Genomic DNA, 21,165 nt, shown 5'->3' on the forward strand with positions numbered 1-21,165 from the left:
TACTGATCAAATAGGTGCTGACACTAGAGGAAGGCTGCGGTACCTAAAACAGTGCTCGCATGCAGATGAAATGTTTGGCAGAAGGCCTCAGCGAGATTTCATTTCCTTCATTTTGTTCCTTCTTCCCTCAGTCTGTGACTGCAACTCTTTCCTAACTCCAAGCAGCTCAGCTGTTCTGCTGCAAAGTGTTCAGCTGTTGACAGACTCGACTGGCTGAGAACACAGGATAAATATAACTCAGGGGAGCTGATCCCTACATAGCCACAGTTGCCCAAGTATCCGAGGGCTGTGCGTATTAGCTCTGGCAAGCACAGCAGTGGGACTTTACACGGGAGAGCAGCAGATTTTATGTTCCAAGCTCTGACGGTCTGAAATGTAACTCGCAGTCTGTGTGAACCTTTTATGGTAGCCAGATTTATTTGAGTAAAGAAACATGCTCCTGCTCTTCACTCCTCTACTTCCTTTATGATCTCAGCAAGTGGATTAAGGGGAACGAGGAACTCATCTTCACTGGTTCTCTAGTGAGGGAATGTCTGCCCAACCGAACTGCTTCCAAAGTCTGCGGAACAACAACACCTCTCCCCACTGAGCTTTTGTCGGTGCCTCGATCACTCCAGTAGCAGGTAAGTGAAGCACCTTCTCATCTCATTTGTTCGACAAAACTATATGACAAAATGTAATCAAAAATGCAGTAGCAACTTCTAACTGTGGATCATAGGCAGCAAAAACTACATTTGCCATTTATCCTAGGATGTCTCTTGCTGTCAAACAGAATAAAATTGATTTTTCTTGTAGAATTGCTGAAACACAATAAGCCCACATAAACTAAATGTTCATTAGCGTTACGAGAATGCTTGTTTGAATAACATGGTTGGTAGGGTTATGGAGGACTGTGGTCTGGGTGCAGGTCGATCGGAGTAGGCGGTGTAAATGGTTTGGCACGGACTAGATGGGCTGAAGGTCCTGTTTCTCTGCTGTACTTTTCTATGACTCTACGACTCTAATATTTGTTGGACTCAGTCTGTGTCAAAATCTGGAATAGTTCTGACGAAGTTTGAATAGTTTTGAGGCACTACTTTTAATTTTTTATACACTGAATATTTCCTCCTGTAATTTAACATCTTGCACTGTGCTACTGCTACGAAGCAACATCTCATTTCACGTGTCGGAGATAATAAACCTAATTCTGATGGCAAGATAAGAATTCTCTTTTTATTCTTTGCATTAGCCATAATGATGACTTTGCAGTAGAACACCTTAAATCTGCAGAGCCCACTTGCTGATACCATTTTCAGTAGCTTTAAATAAAACAATTTGTGAAAGCAGCTGTGTCTGAAATCTCCTTTTCCATGTGGCCTCTTTGTAATTAGGATATTTCATGGTGTGTTTCTGATGTCCCTGAGACTATCACCTGAACGTCTTGTGTTGCTTTGCAGTAAGTACAGGTACTCTGCATGTGATCGGCTTAGCAGGCTTCACCGATCTTTCCTCACATGCAGCCTTACCCAGTTCTTTGATGAGCAGCAGAAATGCTGGTCTGAGCAGATGCACCTTCCGCTCCTGGCCCTCTCCCCGAGACAATTGGAAAAGCGATTATTTTCAGGCTAAGAGTTTATGTAAATCGGACCCACAGTCATACATAGCAGTCATATTACAGAATCCTGAGTCAACTCACCATCTCAAAGATTCTTTTATGGAGCTGGCAATTGTTCAGTATTCTGAAGCAGTCAATGGTACAGTATTCACAGGGTCCATTCTTTGCTTTGCAATGGTCTTTCTCTTCTGCGTTGCTTGCAACATTAACACTATAATGCATTGTGTCACTATTGCGAATTTTTCAACTGTTATTTGGCAGCAACTTACCAGCAATATCAGTGAGCTTTCTCACAAATATTAACTCTTTCGGTAGGTTTTTAATGCTTGTAAGCACTCTTTAAAAATTATTTTGCAGAACTTCAAGCTGATGGATAAAATATAAGGGTGGAGGAGCAATACCTTATATTCTGTCTGGTAGTCTCCAACCTGATTACACGAGTAGGAACTCCTGTTTGTAAAAAAAATTCCCTTCCTCCTCCTCTTTTTCTGTTCCCCTTCTCTGGCCTCTTACCTTTTTTCTCCTGCCTATCACCTCCCCCGGGTCCCCTCCTCCCGTGGTCCACTCTCCTCTCCGATCAGATTCCCTGTTCTCCAGCCCTTTCTCTTTCAAACCCACCCTGCTTCACCTACCACCCTCCAGCTGTTGCCCTTCCCCGTCCCCACCTTTACACTCTGTGCCTTTGCCCTTCCCTTTCTGCACTGAAGGGAGGCCTTGCCCGAAACGTCGACTGCTGAGCCCCTCCAGCATCATGTGGGTGTTGCTCTTGGATTTCCAGCATCTACAGAATTTCTCGACTTTTCAATAAATAAGGTTCCTTCCAGGAAATAGCATTAGTTAACTGAATTCTGTGAGAAACAGTTTTAGCACGTGCCATAATATTGAGACTGCAATCGTATTTTTAACCTAATTAAGCAGATGAAGAATTGAGAATATCGATGAACTGAAGTCATCCTCCGTTACTGGGAGTGGAGTGTTCGCCTGTTATTGGAAGCCATCGCGAGATCCAAACCATCGACTGCGAGATTGCAAACTGGATTCCCTGCTGGCCATGCTGAGTCACAAAGTCCCGTGTGCTTGGGGAAGGGACGTAATAGGACAATTCACTGATGACTTGAGCTAGCTCCAGGAATTGTGAAATTGGCAGCCATGACACCATCATCCAGGCTGACTAATTAGAGGAATCCCCAGGGGAAAATGCAATCTGTAATTCTAAGAAAACTCAAATGAGGTCATCTGGTGTCTAAGCTGTACAGAGTTTTGTGTTCCTATATTCTGTGGAGATGAGGAAGTAGTCATTCAATTAGTATAATTAACAGGTTATATACATTCTTTCAACAAATATGAAGTAACTGGTAATGACTTATGAGATCAATAAAATTGATTTACTAAGTTTCCTAGCATACCCCAAAATCTGTAGCAAATATATTCTAATTATCCATTAGTTGGCACTTGTTCTGCCTGTCTACCAATTTAAATAGAATTATTAATGACCTACAGTCAAGTTAAGTCAAGGCAAGTTTATTGTTGTTTAATTATATACATGTATACCGTCAAACGAGACAACGTTTCTCTGAGCCAGGGCACAAAGCACAGTGGTACACGTAACACACACTAATTTAGGAAAGTAAGAATAAAACCTACAAATACATTACACAGAAATAGTAAAGTGGATAAATTAAATACTGTAAGGCCCAGAGCAAATTACCCGGCGGCATTTTGAAAACGATATGGCAGGGAGTTCAGAAGCCTATTGGCCTATCCAGACTGTTCTTGTCTTTATGGATCAGAGTCTCCGGCCTGATGGTGGAAAGTCAAAGAGGATGCTGGATGGATGGGAGGGATCTTTAATAATATGAGGGGCCCTGTTTAAGCAGCACTCCTGATGAATGTCCCCGATAGATAGTAGAGAGACCCCTATGATCCTCTTGGCCGTTCTCATTGAAGGGTCTTCCGGTCCGATGCTCAGCTGCTCCCACACCAGATGGAGATGCAGCTTGTCAGGATGCTCTCAACGGTGCTCCTGTACAATTCAGTTAAGATGGGGAGGGCAGGAGCCTCGCTGACTTCAATCTCCTTGGGACGTGGGGTGCTGCTGTGCCTTCTTGTTCAGAGAGGTGGTATTGGGGGACCAGGTGAGGTCATCGTGACATGAACTTGGTGCACTTAACTCTCTCTGTCTCTAAGTAGGAGCCACGTATGTGCAGAGGGGGTCAGTCTGATATACACACATTTTTATGTCCTCAGTTTAGCTGCTATCACAAATAAGAACTTGTTCATAAGCAATTCAATTCACCATATGCATGAACATGATATTAAAGATCGAATGCAAACACCAGCCATCTGCACAAAACAGCTAAGGGAGCCGGTCAAAAGGTTACGCGTATCTATCCCCAGTTGGGCCTCCTGTTTATCAGCTGTCCATCTTGATCCTAAAGTCATAAATAGCAACAGCGTTAGTTCTTTCACATTGGCGCTCTTTAGTTTTTGGAAAGAGAACACTTTGGCCTGTTTGCGGAGCTCCTGCCAGGATGACGTGAGTCTACAAATGACACTGATGTGTCATCTATGTCCATCTATTTGGTACAGTTCCCAAAGCTTTGTTCTTGTGAAAATGTATTCCTAGCAGACGCATTAAAAAGACCTCCCTTTTTTTTGGAATTGATGGCTGGCCCATAAACTGTAGGCTAAAAGAAAGACTGATGTTTAATTAGTCATTTGAATGTGGCCTGTGGATGCCTCAGGGCACTTTATAGCAAATAAAGTATTTTGAATAGTAATCGCTGGAATTGTAGTAGCCGACTTGTTCAAAGCCAGCTCCACTATGACAACGACTGGATGGCCAATTTTGATGTTGATAGAAGGATGGAAGCCTGCTTTAATTTCCCTGTTGCTTTTAAATGTCGGGACCTTTTGCATTCACCTGTTGAATCTGCACTCACTGCGGCACTGTTTTGCACTTGCATTGCCCTCGGACTAGGGCTTGAACCCGCAGCTTTCTGGTTCAGAGTTGAGCATGCTGCAGCTGAGCTATCTTACTGCAGGAATAGTCACTGTAATACAAGCTCTCCCGTTATTCTTCCGGTACATTCCTGTAATCGGTGACAGAAATTCAACTGCTTGTGTTTGCAATATTCTGCTTTGGTAAAGAGCATATTGCTTCTGGAGAGGATTTTAGTTTGAAGTGGGGGGGGGGGGGCACAGTAGCATAGTGGCTAGCGTAATGCTTTACAGTGCCAGCGACCAGGGTTCAGTTCCCGTCGGTGTCTGTCAGGAGTTTGTACGTTCTCTCCGTAACTGTGTGGATTTCCTCCGGGTGCTCCGGTTTCCTCCCACAGTCTAAAGATGTTTGGGTTGGTAGGTCAACTGGTCATTGTATATTGTCCCTTGATTAGGCCAGGGTCAAGTTGAGGGCTGCTGGGTGAGACGGTTGGAATGGCCTTTTCTGTGCATACTTTCATAAATAAAAATAAATTATGTTCCACCAGGCAACTGGTCCAGTTCAGCAAATACAGTCAGTTCTGCTTAATTGGGATGCATCGCGATCAGTACATTCGGTCCAATTAGGAGGCTGTCTCAATTAGCTGATGTTTCATGGAAATAGTTAAAAAGGTATAATAAAGACAAACTACCATTTAACTGAGTAACAAATTATTTTTTAAATGAACTATAGAACAATGTAGAACACTATCAACACTACTACAGTTCTATAAAACTGTCCGTTAGTTCCTAATGGTTATGGACGGAGGAATTCATCCAGTGTATGCATTCTTTTGATTGACTGCAAATGAACAAGATCAGTGCAAATAACAGACTGCCTTCAACCAATGCTATCGATGATAGTGTCCTCCAAATTTTCATTATCATTGTAACATTCAAGATGAATGCCGATACCTTCTAATTCTTCATTGTTCCTAACTTATTGAAGTGGTGAAATCATTTCATTTTCACTCCCAATCATTTCTGGCATCTCTAAGCCTGAATACTTGAAACTGTGGTGAGCAAAACAGTTCTGAATTGTCTTAATGCTGATCTCTCTCCAATTATCAGTGACAAAAATCACTGCTTTTTGAACATAAGCATATGCAACTGGTACTATTTAAAAACTGTTTGCTGTAGAGTTGAATGGTCACAAAAGTGCACACATCTGTTGCTAGTTAGAAATTGTTAGCAATAGTCTCCTGTCCCAATTAAGCAGCATATTGTCCCAAATAAATGAAGGGAATCCTGGCTATTTTCTCGACTAGATTTTTTTTCTTTAAGAGCTGTCCCAAATAAGGAACTGCCCCAATTAACTGATGGCCCCATTAAGCAGAATCCACTGTACATGGAATTAAAGATATTGTACTGAACAGTGGTCACATCTCTATTCAGGTTAGTATTCACGAGTTTCTGATACAATAATCAGTGACGGGATTGTCAGTCAATTATTGTCAGTGATTGGACTGGATAATGCACAACTATTTATCACAAAATTTAAAACCTATTAATTTATTGTCTAACTAACAATAGAGTTTGTTGATCAAATGATTGAGGGAATGAGGAAAATTGCTGTGGACCTCCAAAAGTTATTTGATGTCATCATATAATGTGCGTGTCATTGGAGTGAAGAACATACAGTAGTTGTGACCATGGGGTGATGGGACCATGGGGTGTTGGGACCATGGGGTGGTGGGACCATGGGGTGGTGGGACCATGGGGTGATGGGACCATGGGGTGTTGGGACCATGGGGTGATGTGACAATGGGGTGATGGGACCATGGGGTGATGTGACCATGGGGTGGTGGGACCATGGGGTGGTGGGACCATGGGGTGATGGGACCATGGGGTGATGGGACCATGGGGTGTTGGGACCATGGGGTGTTGGGACCATGGGGTGTTGGGACCATGGGGTGTTGGGACCATGGGGTGATGGGACCATGGGGTGATGGGACCATGGGGTGATGGGACCATAGGGTGATGTGACTATGGGGTGATGGCGAAGTAACAGGAAGCGGAGTTGGAAAAGCTGGCAGAAGTTTGTGACTTGGATGTGAGGAAGGCCCACAGCTGTGTTCCTTTGGAGCCTGTACCACGATATCTGATTGTTTCCTCATGGTCTTTTGCCCATCAACTTCTTTCTATATTACGTCCTCAAATACTTGACTCCTCTGTCAGTAAAAATAGTTTGTCTTTATCTATTCTGTCATGATTTTAAATGGCTCTATCAGATCTTCAGATAGCTAGAAATGTCTCAGAGTGTTACTCCAATCTATCCACAGAACCGAAGACCCTCATCCACAGTATCATTTCTGCACCGTCTTCCCTGAAGGGCAGCCCATGAGAGCAGAGGGAGAGAGGGGAGAGAGTGGTATAAAGTAGACAGTGAGGATAACAGTGTAGATTGAGAAGCTGTAAATATAAAGAGAAAGAGTCAATGAGAGCAGAGGGAGCTACAGCAAGCTCAATCTGTAGTATGATGATACTGCTAAAGCATGTAAATGTTTGACAGTAATTGTGATTAAGTTTGAAGGTGACCTCCAGCAATTAACTAAATTTTAATCACTAAGCACTCCCATTAGTGAAGAAGTTAATTTGATCAACTCTACACTGATCAATTAATTAAATCAATACAGAGACAGGATAGGAAATTTGTAGTACATCATAGGAGACTTTAATTTACAGAGCAGCCGATCAAAATAAATTGGCAATAATACCCTGGGGGATAAACTCTAGAAACATGAACAGATTTTTTTGTAAGTCATTCACTAAGGGAGCAAGCAGTCCTGAAAAGGGATAGGTTCATAATTGTATTGTGCAGGGCCGGTTGGGGAAGAGCGATCGTAACATGATGGATAGTTTAAAATCCAGTAAATGAGTGACAAACATAAAAAGTGGACTGAAGCAACCACTGCAAGAATAAAAAGAAAAAAATGTTAAGGAATATGTAAATCCTTTACATTCAGAAGTTTGATTATCTATGAGATACCATTTCCAATCCCTTTCCAATTCAACTCCAATCCTATATGCTTTTCTCCTTTCCATACCCCTCCCCTTCAGAACCCCAGTATCCATGTTTGTTCCTCTCCCTCTCACGGTTTCATCCACCTATTTTACACTCTCCGGTCAAGATGGCGTCAGCAAACAACGATTCCTCAGGCAACATCTTCCAGGTAGTCAGTTTTTCTACATCTTCTGCTTATTCTTTTTATCTTAATTGCATTTCCGAAGCTGTTGAAGCCTGTGATTTACGGTCTGGAGTTCGATTGGTTTTTGCAAGCACTCTGCCGACCCTGAGAAAACTCCGAGTGAGGAACACAAGCGTGACTTACTACAAGAAGCTCAGAGATGATCGACTACGTTTCTCACTGATTAAAACGTAACGATGTTTGAAACATTGAGGCTAATGTGGAGGAGAATGTGTGGTTGAATGGACACTCTCCTCAGAAGGCCATTGGGTTCGAGTCACTCTCCTCGGAGAGTCTGCTGGGTTCGAGTCGCTTTCCTCGGAGAGTCTGCTGGGTTTGAGTCGCTCTCCTTGGAGAGTCTGCTGGGTTCGAGTCGCTTTCCTTGGAGAGTCTGCTGGGTTTGAGTCGCTCTCCTCGGAGAGTCTGCTGGGTTCGAGTCGCTTTCCTCGGAGAGTCTGCTGGGTTTGAGTCACTCTCCTCGGAGAGTCTGCTGGGTTCGAGTCGCTTTCCTCGGAGAGTCTGCTGGGTTTGAGTCGCTCTCCTTGGAGAGTCTGCTGGGTTCGAGTCGCTTTCCTCGGAGAGTCTGCTGGGTTCGAGTCGCTTTCCTCGGAGAGTCTGCTGGGTTCGAGTCGCTCTCCTCGGAGAGTCTGCTGGGTTTGAGTCACTCTCCTTGGAGAGTCTGCTGGGTTCGAGTCGCTCCACTCGGAGAGTCTGCTGGGTTTGAGTCACTCTCCTTGGAGAGTCTGCTGGGTTCGAGTCGCTCCCCTCGGAGAGTCTGCTGGGTTCGAGTCGCTCTCCTCGGAGAGTCTGCTGGGTTTGAGTCGCTCCCCTCGGAGAGTCTGCTGGGTTCGAGTCACTCTCCTCGGAGAGTCTGCTGGGTTCGAGTCGCTCTCCTCAGAGAGTCTGCTGGGTTTGAGTCGCTCTCCTCGGAGAGTCTGCTGGGTTCGAGTCGCTCTCCTTGGAGAGTCTGCTGGGTTCGAGTCGCTTTCCTCGGAGAGTCTGCTGGGTTCGAGTCACTCTCCATGGAGAGTCTGCTGGGTTTGAGTCGCTCCCCTCAGAGAGTCTGCTGGGTTCGAGTCGCTCTCCTTGGAGAGTCTGCTGGATTCGAGTTGCTCTCCTCGGAGAGTCTGCTGGATTCGAGTCGCTCTCCTTGGAGAGTCTGCTGGGTTCGAGTCGCTCTCCTCGGAGAGTCTGCTGGGTTCGAGTCGCTCTCCTTGGAGAGTCTGCTGGGTTTGAGTCGCTCCCCTCGGAGAGTCTGCTGGGTTTGAGTCGCTCTCCTTGGAGAGTCTGCTGGGTTTGAGTCGCTTTCCTCGGAGAGTCTGCTGGGTTCGAGTTGCTCTCCTTTAGAGTCTGCTGGGTTTGAGTCACTCTCCTTGGAGAGTCTGCTGGGTTTGAGTCGCTTTCCTCGGAGAGTCTGCTGGGTTCGAGTTGCTCTCCTTTAGAGTCTGCTGGGTTTGAGTCGCTTTCCTCGGAGAGTCTGCTGGGTTCGAGTCGCTCTCCTCAGAGAGTCTGCTGGGTTCGAGTCGCTTTCCTCGGAGAGTCTGCTGGGTTCGAGTTGCTCTCCTTTAGAGTCTGCTGGGTTTGAGTCGCTTTCCTCGGAGAGTCTGCTGGGTTTGAGTCGCTTTCCTTGGAGAGTCTGCTGGGTTTGAGTCACTCTCCTTGGAGAGTCTGCTGGGTTTGAGTCGCTTTCCTCGGAGAGTCTGCTGGGTTCGAGTTGCTCTCCTTTAGAGTCTGCTGGGTTTGAGTCGCTTTCCTCGGAGAGTCTGCTGGGTTCGAGTCGCTCTCCTCAGAGAGTCTGCTGGGTTCGAGTCGCTCTCCTCAGAGAGTCTGCTGGGTTCGAGTCGCTCCCCTCGGAGAGTCTGCTGGGTTCGAGTTGCTCTCCTCGGAGAGTCTGCTGGGTTCGAGTTGCTCTCCTCGGAGAGTCTGCTGGGTTCGAGTTGCTCTCCTCAGAGAGTCTGCTGGGTTCGAGTCGCTCCACTCGGAGAGTCTGCTGGGTTTGAGTCACTCTCCTTGGAGAGTCTGCTGGGTTCGAGTCGCTCCACTCGGAGAGTCTGCTGGGTTCGAGTCACTCTCCTCGGAGAGTCTGCTGGGTTTGAGTCACTCTCCTTGGAGAGTCTGCTGGGTTTGAGTCGCTTTCCTCGGAGAGTCTGCTGGGTTTGAGTCACTCTCCTCGGAGAGTCTGCTGGATTTGAGTCGCTTTCCTCGGAGAGTCTGCTGGGTTTGAGTCACTCTCCTTGGAGAGTCTGCTGGATTTGAGTCGCTTTCCTCGGAGAGTCTGCTGGGTTTGAGTCACTCTCCTCGGAGAGTCTGCTGGGTTTGAGTCACTCTCCTTGGAGAGTCGGCTGGGTTTGAGTCACTCTCCTCAGAGAGTCTGCTGGGTTCGAGTCGCTTTCCTCGGAGAGTCTGCTGGGTTCGATTCGCTCTCCTCAGAGAGTCTGCTGGGTTCGAGTCGCTCTCCTCGGAGAGTCTGCTGGGTTCGAGTCGCTCTCCTTGGAGAGTCTGCTGGGTTTGAGTCACTCTCCTTGGAGTGTCTGCTGGGTTCGAGTCACTCTCCTCGGAGAGTCTGCTGGGTTCGAGTCGCTCCCCTCGGAGAGTCTGCTGGGTTCGAGTCGCTCTCCTTGGAGAGTCTGCTGGGTTCGAGTCGCTTTCCTCGGAGAGTCTGCTGGGTTCGAGTCGCTCTCCTTGGAGAGTCTGCTGGGTTCGAGTCACTCTCCTCGGAGAGTCTGCTGGGTTCGAGTCGCTCCCCTCGGAGAGTCTGCTGGGTTTGAGTCACTCTCCTTGGAGAGTCTGCTGGATTTGAGTCGCTTTCCTCGGAGAGTCTGCTGGGTTTGAGTCACTCTCCTTGGAGAGTCTGCTGGGTTTGAGTCGCTTTCCTCGGAGAGTCTGCTGGATTCGAGTCGCTCCACTCGGAGAGTCTGCTGGGTTCGAGTCGCTCTCCTTGGAGAGTCTGCTGGGTTCGAGTCACTCTCCTCGGAGAGTCTGCTGGGTTCGAGTCGCTCCACTCGGAGAGTCTGCTGGGTTCGAGTCACTCTCCTCGGAGAGTCTGCTGGGTTTGAGTCACTCTCCTTGGAGAGTCTGCTGGGTTTGAGTCGCTTTCCTCGGAGAGTCTGCTGGGTTTGAGTCACTCTCCTCGGAGAGTCTGCTGGATTTGAGTCGCTTTCCTCGGAGAGTCTGCTGGGTTTGAGTCACTCTCCTTGGAGAGTCTGCTGGATTTGAGTCGCTTTCCTCGGAGAGTCTGCTGGGTTTGAGTCACTCTCCTCGGAGAGTCTGCTGGGTTTGAGTCACTCTCCTTGGAGAGTCGGCTGGGTTTGAGTCACTCTCCTCAGAGAGTCTGCTGGGTTCGAGTCGCTTTCCTCGGAGAGTCTGCTGGGTTCGATTCGCTCTCCTCAGAGAGTCTGCTGGGTTCGAGTCGCTCTCCTCGGAGAGTCTGCTGGGTTCGAGTCGCTCTCCTTGGAGAGTCTGCTGGGTTTGAGTCACTCTCCTTGGAGTGTCTGCTGGGTTCGAGTCACTCTCCTCGGAGAGTCTGCTGGGTTCGAGTCGCTCCCCTCGGAGAGTCTGCTGGGTTCGAGTCGCTCTCCTTGGAGAGTCTGCTGGGTTCGAGTCGCTTTCCTCGGAGAGTCTGCTGGGTTTGAGTCACTCTCCTTGGAGAGTCTGCTGGATTTGAGTCGCTTTCCTCGGAGAGTCTGCTGGGTTTGAGTCACTCTCCTTGGAGAGTCTGCTGGGTTTGAGTCGCTTTCCTCGGAGAGTCTGCTGGATTCGAGTCGCTCCACTCGGAGAGTCTGCTGGGTTCGAGTCGCTCTCCTTGGAGAGTCTGCTGGGTTCGAGTCACTCTCCTCGGAGAGTCTGCTGGGTTTGAGTCGCTCCCCTCGGAGAGTCTGCTGGGTTCGAGTCGCTCTCCTTGGAGAGTCTGCTGGGTTCGATTCGCTCTCCTCGGAGAGTCTGCTGGGTTCGAGTCGCTCCACTCGGAGAGTCTGCTGGGTTCGAGTCGCTCTCCTCGGAGAGTCTGCTGGGTTCGAGTCGCTCCACTCGGAGAGTCTGCTGGGTTCGAGTCGCTCTCCTTGGAGAGTCTGCTGGGTTCGAGTCGCTCCACTCGGAGAGTCTGCTGGGTTCGAGTCACTCTCCTTGGAGAGTCTGCTGGGTTCGAGTCGCTCTCCTCAGAGAGTCTGCTGGGTTCGAGTCACTCTCCTCGGAGAGTCTGCTGGGTTCGAGTCGCTCTCCTCGGAGAGTCTGCTGGGTTCGAGTTGCTCTCCTCAGAGAGTCTGCTGGGTTCGAGTCGCTCCACTCGGAGAGTCTGCTGGGTTCGAGTCGCTCTCCTCGGAGAGTCTGCTGGGTTCGAGTCGCTCCCCTCGGAGAGTCTGCTGGGTTCGAGTCGCTCTCCTCGGAGAGTCTGCTGGGTTCGAGTCGCTCTCCTCGGAGAGTCTGCTGGATTTGAGTCGCTTTCCTCGGAGAGTCTGCTGGGTTCGAGTCGCTCTCCTCAGAGAGTCTGCTGGATTCGAGTCGCTCTCCTCAGAGAGTCTGCTGGGTTCGAGTCGCTCTCCTTGGAGAGTCTGCTGGGTTCGAGTCACTCCCCTCGGAGAGTCTGCTGGGTTCGAGTCGCTCCCCTCGGAGAGTCTGCTGGATTCGAGTCGCTCTCCTCGGAGAGTCTGCTGGGTTCGAGTCGCTCTCCTCGGAGAGTCTGCTGGGTTCGAGTCGCTCCCCTCGGAGAGTCTGCTGGATTCGAGTTGCTCTCCTCGGAGAGTCTGCTGGGTTCGAGTCGCTCTCCTCGGAGAGTCTGCTGGGTTCGAGTCGCTCCCCTCGGAGAGTCTGCTGGGTTCGAGTCGCTCTCCTCAGAGAGTCTGCTGGGTTCGAGTCGCTCTCCTCGGAGAGTCTGCTGGGTTCGATTCGCTCTCCTCAGAGAGTCTGCTGGGTTCGAGTCGCTCCCCTCGGAGAGTCTGCTGGGTTCGAGTCGCTCCACTCGGAGAGTCTGCTGGGTTCGAGTCACTCTCCTTGGAGAGTCTGCTGGATTTGAGTCGCTTTCCTCGGAGAGTCTGCTGGGTTTGAGTCACTCTCCTCGGAGAGTCTGCTGGGTTGGAGTCACTCTCCTCGGAGAGTCTGCTGGGTTCGAGTCGCTCTCCTTGGAGAGTCTGCTGGGTTTGAGTCGCTCTCCTCGGAGAGTCTGCTGGGTTTGAGTCACTCTCCTTGGAGAGTCTGCTGGGTTCGAGTCGCTCTCCTCGGAGAGTCTGCTGGATTCAGTCGCTCTGCTTGGAGAGTCTGCTGGGTTCGAGTCGCTTTCCTCAGAGAGTCTGCTGGGTTCGAGTCGCTCTCCTCGGAGAGTCTGCTGGGTTCGATTCGCTCTCCTTGGAGAGTCTGCTGGGTTCGAGTCGCTCTCCTTGGAGAGTCTGCTGGGTTCGAGTCGCTCCCCTCGGAGAGTCTGCTGGGTTTGAGTCACTCTCCTCGGAGAGTCTGCTGGGTTCGAGTCACTCTCCTCGGAGAGTCTGCTGGGTTCGAGTCACTCTCCTTGGAGAGTCTGCTGGGTTCGAGTCACTCCCCTCAGAGAGTCTGCTGGGTTCGAGTCGCTCTCCTCGGAGAGTCTGCTGGATTCAGTCGCTCTGCTTGGAGAGTCTGCTGGGTTCGAGTCGCTTTCCTCAGAGAGTCTGCTGGGTTCGAGTCGCTCTCCTCGGAGAGTCTGCTGGGTTCGATTCGCTCTCCTTGGAGAGTCTGCTGGGTTCGAGTCGCTCTCCTTGGAGAGTCTGCTGGGTTCGAGTCGCTCCCCTTGGAGAGTCTGCTGGGTTCGAGTCACTCTCCTCGGAGAGTCTGCTGGGTTCGAGTCACTCTCCTTGGAGAGTCTGCTGGGTTCGAGTCACTCCCCTCAGAGAGTCTGCTGGGTTCGAGTCACTCTCCTTGGAGAGTCTGCTGGGTTCGAGTCACTCCCCTCGGAGAGTCTGCTGGGTTTGAGTCACTCCCCTCGGAGAGTCTGCTGGGTTCGAGTCGCTCTCCTTGGAGAGTCTGCTGGGTTCGAGTCGCTCTCCTTGGAGAGTCTGCTGGGTTCGAGTCACTCTCCTTGGAGAGTCTGCTGGGTTCGAGTCGCTCCCCTCGGAGAGTCTGCTGGGTTCGAGTCGCTCCCCTCGGAGAGTCTGCTGGTTCAAGTCACTCTCCTTGATGCCCTCAGGGAGGAGATTGAAATTCTGAGATTGATGAATTGAATTATATTTCAAACTAACCTGCAAAAGGATCATATTGGCCTCTTTCAGTTCTATGTTTTCGCCCATTCTTTCTTGTTGCCGATTTTTGGGCTGGGGGTTTGGGGTTTGAGGTTACTATTGCTACTTTTTCCCCTTTTCAGAATCAGACTTTAATCGCCAAGTACCTGTACACATACAAGGAATTTACTTCCGGCAGATGTTGTCTCTGCTCATAACAATAATAATGATAAATATAAATGAAAATATAGATTATACATACAGGTAGTGCAATCCAAGTAATAGTTAGCCGACAGTTAACCGGCAGTTAACTGTTCAGCAAAGTGACCGCAGTAGGGAAAAAACTTCTCCAGTGCCTATTAGTCGTAATCTGGAGGGATCTGAAGCGCCTACCAGACGGAAGCAGTTCAAACATTCCGTGCGCAGGATGGGAGGAGTCCTTTATGATGTTCCCCGCCCTCTTCTTCAACCTGGAAGAGTACAGATCCACAATAGAGGGCAGGGAGGCTCCAATGATGCGCTCGCAGTCCTCACTGTGCGCTGTAGTCTGGTTCTATCCTGCTTGGTGGCGGCTCCAAACCACACAGTGATGGAGGTGCACAGGACAGACTCAATGACTGCAGTGTAGAACTGCAGCAGCAATTCCTGAGGCAGACCATATTTCCTCAAGAGCCGCAGGAAGTACATCCGCTGCTGGGCCTTCTTCAGGATGGAGCTGATGTTCTGCTCCCACTTCAGATCCTGAGAGATGGTGGTTCCCAGGAACCTGAAGTTCTCCACGGTGGACACAGGGCTGCCGAGGACTGTGAGGGGGGACATAATGGGGGGGATGTCTCCTGAAATCCACTATCATCTCCTTTGTCTTGAGCGTGTTCAGCTCCAGATTGTTCCGACTGCACCAGAGCGCCAGTTGGTCCACCTGCTGTCGATATGCAGGTTTTGTGTGAAATATTAGTTCTTTTGCAAGGGAGGTGATGGGGAGTTTGGGGTTTGCGAGTTTTTACGTGTGTGTGTGTGAGAGAGAGAGTGAGTGTGTGAGAGTGAGAGAGTGGAGGGGGGTTGGGGTTGACGTATTTCTCCATGGTTTTTTCTGTATTTCATGACTATCTGGAGAAGACGAATCTCAGAGATGCGTTCTGCATACATACTTTGATAATAAATGAACCTTTGGACTCTCCCCATTGAGCTCTTGTTCCATTAGTTTTCACCTCAGTCCTGTTGACAACGTTCTGTAGTGGTAGCCCTTTAAGTTCCTGTTCCAACAGCTGCATCCAACCTCCACCTCACCTCACCACTCGATCTTTTCTTTTGTCTACCTCCACCTGTATCCTTTAGTCCCTCTTCATCCTCTCACCTCCCCTATGCAGCTCCACCTGCCCGTCATCCTTCACCCCTCCTTAGACCAGCAATTACTTGCTGGCTGCATCTCACCTCTCACCACTTCCTCTTTACCTTGGCTATCTTTCCTCTCTTCTCTCAGTCCTGATCCATGGCTTTGACCCAAAATGTCAACAATTCCAGTTCCTTTTGCAGGTTGTTTAGAATCGGGAACAAAGCGATGGCAGTGCGAATGAAGAAGTACAGTGTGTGTCGTCTCTGTTTTCACAGAGACCACAAACAGCTTCCCGGCAATGCCAGGGAGCCAGGGGTCCAATTGAGAGAAGGAACGAAAGGAAATTAGTAAGAAGAAAATGCTGGTGAAATGAAAGCACTGAAAACCACCAAAGCAGACAGTGTGTTAAAGTATTAAAAGTAATTTGCTGTGGAATAGTTCCTACAGGTTGGAGGCTGGCAATATAATCCCCTGCATTAAACAAAAATGTAGGTGAGTGAGAGAGAGAGAGAGAGAGAGAGAGAGAGAGAGAGAGAGAGAAAGAGAGAGAAAGAGTAGTGCCCTTTCTTTGCACTACTTAATTCAATTTTTTGATGTATTTTTATCGTAAATTATATTTTTATGATTATGTAATGCTGGCACAAAACAACAAATTCCATGACATAGCCAAGTTCAAAGTAAATGTTATTGTCAAGGTACATTTATGTCAGCAAATACAAGCCTGAGTTTCATTCTCCTGCGGGCACACTCAGCAAATCTATAGAATAGTAACTGTAACAGGATCAATGAAAGATCAACCAGAAGACACCATACGGTGCAAATGCAAATATAAATAAATAGCAATAAATAGCAAGTGAAGTAATTGGTTGTAGGAACATTCCAATGATAGGGCAGGTGAGTGTAGTTGTCCTCTTTTATTCAAAAGCCTGATGGTTGAGGGGTAGTAACTGTTCCTGAACTGGGTGTTGTGAGTCCTGAGGCTCCTGTACATTCTACCTGATGGCAGCAGTGAGAAGAGAGCACGGCCCGGGTGGTGAGGATCTCTGATGATGGATGCTGCTTTTCTACGACAGCATTTCATGTAGATGTGCTCAATGGTCGGGAGGGCTTTACCCGTGATGCACTGGGCCAAATCCACTACCTTCTGTAGGATTTTCTGTTTAAAGACATTGGTGTTTCCATTTTTGTTGCCAGTAATATTAAACCTGATACAGAATCTGATTTTGACTGGTTAACCTCAGTGGATGGATCAGTAGATGGGTAAACCCTCAAGACTGTTATAATTAATATAGGACAGTATATGTAGGAAGTATTAATGAGATTAGACAAATTCAGCAAGAAAGAAAATCCGTGTTTGATAAACCAACCGGAGATTTTACTTTGTGGATTTAACTGGTAGAATAGAGAGGATGTGGGGTATTTGACTTTTCAGAACTTCAGTAAACTTCCACACAAGATCGGTGTACAAAGCTGAAATATATGGGATTAGTTTACTGGCATGAAACACAGTCTGAAAAAACAGGTCATTTTTGGTGACTAGTGAGTTATCGAAAATGAGGGAACCAAAAGGAATATTTCTAATTTTTCTAAAGACAAGAAATTAGCTGGAATTATGAATCTTGAGCAGGTTGCAAAGTCTTCAAGGCATTTTACACACATTGGGTGAATGGGCAAATACAGATACATTAAGCATGGATACATAAAATATTGTCCGTGTTGGCAGAATAAACAAGGCTATTTAACAGTTGGAGAAGGGGAAAGGATTTGGGTGTCCCACTTCTCCTGCTGCTGTACGCCAGCAGGCTGATGTAGCAAGCAGTTAACACTTCAGCTTCCAGTGTAGTTTCCGTGCAGATCTGGGGATTGTGTCACTTTCCCCAAGGTCAAGAAAATGTTTATAAAGAACAGCATTTATTCCAGTGTAGTTAGGTGCTTAGGGTCTGCACTGCACTGCCAGGGCATTACTGGAGGCAGATTCAGTTGTAGTGTTGAAAAGGGTACTTAACTACCGTAGGCTGGGAACAGGTGGTTCAGCCCATGATGTTGTGTCAAAATAATTAAACCTTATTAAACCTTTAACTAAATGAATCCCTCCTGCCTACACCATCTCTATTCTCTCCACATTAATGTGCCTATCAAAGAGTTTCTTAAAACCTCCACTGTATTTTCCCTAATACCAAGCACATTCCAGACACTGAGGAAGGGTCTCATCCTGAAACGCTGACAGTTTATTCCCCTGACCTGACCTGCTGGGCTGCTCCTGCGTTTTGTGTGTGTGTGTGTGTGGACGTGCTTGTGCCGGTGTCTGCAAATCAATATCCCATTTTAAGCACGCAAATGTAAAAAAAAAGTTTTCGGACTTAACATGGAAGCTGCAATCAGGGAAAACCCAACCTCAGAAGTGGCAATAGTGAGCATCCTTGTGTGAGGGTAAAAATGAACAGGTACCAGTGAGAACAAGGAGGCAAACTGTGACCGATACCATCGTTTCACTTCCGCATGAACTCGCAAACGCCGAGATGTGTTATTCATGATGACTGCCATTTAAACACTAAAAATATGTTTCTCCATGCCAGAAGTCATTAGGTCATGTTTTTAAATAATGTTTTGGAACATTTTGACAAAGGAGTAAACTGCTTTGTATAGCAGAGAGGCGATTGCCAATATTCCTAATTTGTCCAGAAGTTTTTAGAGATTCAAATGTGTTCTACACAATCCACATATGGAGTGACAAATGCTTCTCACTCTTGCTTTCATCTCATTTATCTTGGAGGCGCTAACACTGCACATCAGAGATTGTGAAGCTCTGTTACCTGGCCAACGGAGTGGAAGGGGGAACTGCAAAGGGAGCACATGTTAGGATCATGATGCACGGTCTTTGATACAAACAGCTTGGGACCGGAGCATTAGAATATAGACTCATGGAGCACCATAGCACAGAAACAGGCCTTTCAGCCCATCTAGTCTGTGCTGAACTATTATTCTGCCTAGCCACCTCAACCTCCAACACATCATTCTCCACCACTTCTGCCATCTCCAAAGGGATTTTACCACAAAAAAAATCTTTACCACCAACCTACACCCCTCAACTTTCCACAGGTATCACTCCTCCATTATTTCCTTATCCATTTGCCACTAATCTCCCTCCCAGCACTTATCCCTGCAAGTGGCCAAAGAGCTGCACCTGCCCGTTCACCTACATTCAGAGCACCTTCCAGGTGAGGCATCGCTTCGCCTGCGAATCTGCTGGGGTCGTCTATTGTGTCCGGTGCTCCCGGTACGGCCTCCTCTGCCCTGGTGAGACCCGTCGCAAATTGCTTCACCTGGCACCTCCACTCCATTCGCCAAAAGCAGGATCTGCTGGTGGCCAAACATTATAATTCCAACATATTCCTCTTGTGCCATGAAGAGGCCACACTCAGGGTGGAGGAGCAAGACCTCATATTCCGTCAGAGCAACTTCCAACCTAATGGCATGAATATCGATTCTCGTTCCAGGTTGAAAAAGTTTACCTCACCTACCCCCTTCTTCTCTTCCCCATTCTGGCCTCTCACCTTTTCTCACCTGCCTATCAGCTCCCCTGGGTCCCCTCCTCCTTCCCTTTTTCCCGTAGTCCTCCTCTCAGATTCCTCCTTCCCTAGCCCCTTACCTTTCCTACCCACCTGGCTTCATCTATCACCTTCTAGCTGTCCACCCCACCTTTTTTAATTCTGCCATTTTTCCCCTTTCATTCCACTCCTGATAAATGCAAACTGTTTGTTCATTTCCATAGAGGCTGTCGAGTTCCTCCTGTGTTTTGTGGGCATTGGCTTGGATTTCTAGCATCTGCAGAATTTCTCCTGTTTATACCCTGCGCCTGGACCACCTCCCTCCATACCCCCCCTCCCCCGCCAATGCACCTATCCCAATTGCTCTTAAGCATCGAAATCGAACCTGCATCCCAACTTCCACTGGCAGCTCTTTCCACAGTCTCACCTCCTTCTGAGTGAAGAAGTTCCCCCTCAGTTTCATCCTTCACCCTTAACCCATGACCTCTAGTTCCAGCTTCACCCAACCTCAATGGAAAAAGTCTGCTTGCATTTATCCTATCTCTACCCCTCATAATTTTATATACAGTTCCTCTATCAAATCTCCACTCATTCCTTTATGCTCCAGGGAATAAAATCCTAACCTATCCAACCTTTCCCTGTGACTCAGGTCCTCCGGTTCCAGCACCATCCTGGTAAACTTTCTCAGTGCTCTTTAATTCACATTGATATTTTTCCTGTAGGGAGGTGACCAGAATTTCAATGGCACACAGCGCAACAGTAGCTGTTTGTGTCATAGCGAGGCCGTCACCAGGTGGTAACTGCTTCTGTTCCTGAGCATTGTTCTTAATCAGAACAGTCTGTACCTTACTGATAAACTGTGGGAGGGCTTGTTGGTGCGAGGTGACTGGCCTCCGGCGGGACTCGTTGACGCTGTGAGTGAATAACTCCGCCTAGCATTCCCAGCTCTGCTCAGCTCCACCCAGCCCCCCACTGTTGTGGTTTGTGTGGGAGGAGAAGGCACATAAAAATGCCCTCCTCCCACCTGTACAAGGCACACACAGTCCCACACTGAGCAAAAAATCCATCCCCCTGCATCCTGCTGGTTTTCTAAAAGCTTGTTTGTATGTAGAGTGTTGTGCAGAAGCCAGGCATGTGTACACAGTGAGTGTGCCTAAGACTTTTGCATAGTACTGTATTTGTCAACGTGGAGCGGAGAGCAAGTTTGTAAATTTGGCAGCAGCTAAGTCCGTAAGACCATAAGAGTAGAAGTAGGTCATTCAGCCCATCAAGTCTGTTCCACCATTCAATCATGGGCTGATCCAATTCTTCCAGTCATCCCCACTCCTCTGCTTTCACCCCATACTCTTTGATGCCCTGGCTAATCACGAACCTATCTATCTCTGCCTTGAATGCACCCAATGACTTGTCCTCCACAGCTGTTCGTGGCAACAAATTCCACAGATTTACCACCCTCTGACTAAAGTAATTTCTCCGCATTTCAGTTCTAAAAGGACGTCCTTCAACCTGAAGTCGTGCCCTCTTGCCCTAGAATCCCCTACCATGGGAAATAACTTTGCCATATCTAATCTGTTCAGGCCTTTTAACATTCGGAATGTTATTCTCCTGAACTCCAGGGAATACAGCCCAAGAGCTGCCAGACATTCCTCATACGGTAACCCTTTCATTCCTGGAATCATTCTCGCAAATCTTGAACCCTCCCTAATGTCAGTATATTCTTCCTAAAATAAAGACTCCAAAACTGCACAAGATACTCCAAGTGTGGTCTCACGAGTGCCTTACAGAGCCTGAACAGCACATCCCTAAAGATGCTGGGACACTGAGGGTGGTGTGCCGTGGGTGGAGTGTGGGACAGGTGGCGGAGAAGGATTGCCAAGGGAGGGGGGTGGAACAGGTGCAGACACACTCAGCCCTTAGACACCCAGCAAGGACATTTGATTCCAAGCAATTGTTTTTTTTGATCATTACAGAATGTCCTTCTGATGCCTCCTGCTTCCTCCCCTCTCCCTTCCCCTTTCCTTACCACGATTCCCCCTCTCCCTTCCCCTTTCCTTAACCACGATTCCCCTCTCCCTGCCCCTTTCCTTAACCACGATTCCCCTCTCCCTGCCCCTTTCCTTAACCACGATTCCCCTCTCCCTGCCCCTTTCCTTAACCACAATTCCCCTCTCCCTTCCCCTTTCCTTAACCACGATTCCCCTCTCCCTTCCCCTTTCCTTAATCACGATTCCTCTCCCCCTTCCCCTTTCCTTAACCACGATTCCCCTCTCCCTGCCCCTTTCCTTAACCACGATTCCCCTCTCCCTTCCCCTTTCCTTAACCACGATTCCCTTCTCCCTTCCCC

At 48.2% G+C, this 21,165-nt stretch overlaps 1 protein-coding gene across 2 annotated transcripts in view; it reads left to right on the forward strand.

The window, feature by feature from the left end:
- Window positions 1-479: 479 nt before the first annotated feature.
- Window positions 480-21,165, forward strand: part of LOC132403223 (filamin-A-interacting protein 1-like) — a 381,794-nt gene continuing 361,108 nt past the window's right edge. For both annotated transcript variants that reach the window (XM_059986627.1, XM_059986628.1), the window contains exon 1: window positions 480-623. The gene's annotated coding sequence lies outside the window, so the exon portion shown is untranslated. The remainder of the gene's footprint in view (window positions 624-21,165) is intronic.

The sequence above is a fragment of the Hypanus sabinus genome, chromosome 12 (genome assembly GCF_030144855.1).
Source record: "Hypanus sabinus isolate sHypSab1 chromosome 12, sHypSab1.hap1, whole genome shotgun sequence".
NCBI classification, from domain to species: domain Eukaryota; kingdom Metazoa; phylum Chordata; class Chondrichthyes; order Myliobatiformes; family Dasyatidae; genus Hypanus; species Hypanus sabinus.